General features: G+C 45.4%; 1 pseudogene; it reads right to left on the bottom strand.

The window, feature by feature from the left end:
• Positions 1 to 1,271: 1,271 nt before the first annotated feature.
• LOC149445589 (uncharacterized) lies at positions 1,272 to 2,766 on the bottom strand (annotated as a pseudogene).
• Positions 2,767 to 3,181: the final 415 nt, after the last annotated feature.

The raw sequence follows: 3,181 nt of genomic DNA, 5'->3' as shown, positions 1-3,181 counted from the left end.
GTAATGTGGTCCTCTTTTGCCCCTAGGACTTGCAAATCTGACACCAGATGACACTGTTATTAGAAAGGCCATTTTCAAAGTCAGATTCCACAAAGAGGCCAACTCAGATAGAGCAAAAGGCTGGTTTGATAAAGCCTCTAGGACTACAGACAGATCCCAGGTGGGAAAAGCTTTCTTGACAGGTGCCCGTATCTTTTTAACAACTTTGAAGAATTGGACCACAAGCAAATCTTTGGCCCACCTCTTGTCTGCAACAGCAGATATCACCACCTGCACTTGCAGACCTAGACCTAGGTTAAGGCCCATCTAGAGGAAGTCTAGAAGCTGAGATGACATGCCCCAACATACACGATCTTAAACATTTTTTTCTTCATCCACCAATGCAGCCCCTGTGCATCAGACTTGTCAGACATATGGGCTAGGACAAATAAAGCTTGTTCCATTGTATTAGAAATTCCAGCTGAAAGTGCCTCAGGTACCAGTGGGCCCATGGAACCATTGGGACACCCTGACATAACCCCTATCAGACTCAGGCAGTTTGAGGCCGTCAGGTAGGACCATGTGCTCACTCTCTTCATTCTCTGGATGATGGCTGCCATCTTCTGAGGTTGGTGGGACACTGTCACCTTTGAGGTGCCGAACAGGACACATAGATAAATAATTTGCTGTGTTGGGGTAAGTTGACTTTTTATTTAATTTACGATCCAACCGAGTTCTGACAGTGTGGATATCAGAATTGCCCCGAGTTCTGCTAGTTGGACTGAATTCTTTGCTAGTAGAAGGACTTCGTCAAGGTAGTGATAGATCCTGAGCCCTACTTCCCACAATGGGGCTAGGACTGTGATAAGAACCTTTGTGAAGAGTTTGAGTGAAGTACACAGATCGAAGGGTAGACTAAAATTGCAGATGAATCTGGCCGCCTGGAAATCTCAGATATTTTTAAAACAGTGAAAGTGTGGGTATGTGTAAGTAGGTGTCTTGAGGGTCCACTGACAGCATCCGGTCCCCAGGTTGAACAGCGTGGATAATAGTCTGCAGCGACTCCATCTTGAAGCTTTCAGAGCCTATGTAATGGTTTAGCTTCTTGAGGTCTAATATGGATCTCCAACCACCATTCATTTTGTGCACCAGGAATAGGTTGGAGTAGAAACTTGAAAACCTCTCGGACAGAGGAACCAGTATTACCATTTGCTGCGCCTGAAAGGAATCCAAAAACTGAAGAAGTACCTATGCCTTCTGAGGAGACTCTGGTACCCTCATGGGGGTGAAGAAGTCACGAGGTGGACGGTTTGAGAAAAAAAGTGTCCAAATTGAACTGTCGGGACCACCCAGGGATTTTTGGGTCCAAATTTTGGCAAAATGTTTTAGTCTGGCTCCAACTGGGATCGTCTGCGATGGCCTTGTGTCAAAGGGACTTGGTGGCATCCTGCAAATTAGGTGGAGCCTTTTGTTTGTGGGCCTCCATAAAAGTGGATTGTGTGCTCCTCCAGGTGTTCCTTGAGTCTCTGCCTTGTCTGGACTGCCTGTAATCTTTGCCTGTGAACTGCTGAAATCTGGAAGTAAATCCCCTAGTACGTCTAACCCTCCTGTCTTGGGGTGACAGGCCCGATTTTCCCTTTGTAACAGGGGAAATGGCTTTTTCCAGCCTCCCTCCAGTGTTTTACCATTGAAAAAGATTTTACATCAATTTTGTTTTGACGCCGTGTGAGCCATCCACGTCTTCAACCATAAAGCCCGCTTTGCCATTACGGTATGCAGCATCATCCTTGCAGAACATCTTATTGTATAGATAGCTGCTTCACTAATGAGGTCAGATGAGAGCTAGAGCTCATCTAGAGCCTTGACTATGCCTTCCTTGGGAACTCCTTGTTGAATAGCTGTCTCTATGTTGTCGGTCCATACACGCAAGGCATTGGAAATGGATGTTAGCGCAATCGCCAGTTTACAGGCATTCCTGACCATCTGATAGGCCCTCTTTAGGTCAAGGTCTGTTCATCTGTCTAGGTGGTCTTTAAACGAAGTTGAGTCATCCATAGGTCATGTTGTGTGTTTTGCTAAATGAACTACTGCTGCATCCACTACCAGTGGACCATCCAACATGACAGAGTCTGCTTCTGATAGCGGATATAGCTTTTCCATGTGATTGAAAGAAAATCTTTTCTCCGTATTTTTCCACTCTTCTTCTATAACATCCCTGATTTCATCCATCAGAGGAAAGAAGTAGACTCGGAAGAAATGGGAAGTAACTCTTGGATTTCTTTGTTGGGGATCAGTTTCGTCTCAACCAATGGCAAGCTTGACCACCTGAACATAGGGCTGAACCAAGGAAAAGCTGAAGCATGAGGGATCCGATTAATCCAAGGAATCTTCTTTACCTGATTGTTTAGATGGAAGATCTGCTGTAGGGTGAGAGGGTTCGCCAGAGGATGGGCCTGGCAGTACTGTGTCTGTTGCCTCCTCCTGAGGAAGCTGTGATGATTGCTGCGACGGAATAGTTGCTACTAGTTCTGCGAGATAAATTTGGACAAGTTTTTTAAGTAGGTCCGCAATATTCTGGCTCTCTAAGTCTCTTTCTGCTGCATAGTCCCTGAAACAGTCTTTGCAGGCTAACTTTTCCGGTGGCTCCACTTACCTGAAATTTTTGTGGTCTCAGACTTGTAGAGCATGAGGACCGTTAACTTTTTGTGGATGAACTTCCCGCAGTTGAATGGTATTTGGATCTGGAAGATCGATCTTGGCTCGGGCTGCCTTCGTTGGATTCCTCATGGCGCCTGGCATACAGAGCTGAAATAATTAAGTGTTCCAGCATAAGCGCACTCTTTTTTTTTTTTTATTACTTACCCAGCCAGAAGCCCTTACCTTAGAAGTAGAGGAGGGTCTTGTTCAGGTGGTGAACATCTCATCTGAAGCCAAGGGCAGAAAGAGCAGCTATAAGATAGAAAGAAGATTAGATTGCTGTTTTTAAGAAAAAGGAAATGACAAAAGGGTACTAGGAAATGAAGAAAGGGTACTGGGAAGAAGGACCTATCACAGGTGACTACTGTTGGCACTCCCAGGAGCTCTGAGCAAAGGCCAACTTCCACAGAGACAGCAGGAGGCCATACTAAAATAGTGAAAGGGGGAGGAGAAAATGAGAAAACTCCCCCCTACCTGGAAGAAAGAAATTAGAGTAAGGGCAAAA

This window comes from Staurois parvus, unplaced genomic scaffold (genome assembly GCF_062004578.1).
Source record: "Staurois parvus isolate SC_StPar_1 unplaced genomic scaffold, SC_StPar_1.0 ptg000717l, whole genome shotgun sequence".
Classification (NCBI taxonomy): Eukaryota; Metazoa; Chordata; class Amphibia; order Anura; family Ranidae; genus Staurois; species Staurois parvus.
The sequence above is the reverse complement of the archived record's forward strand: the minus strand, read 5'-3'. Positions and strand labels throughout refer to the sequence as shown.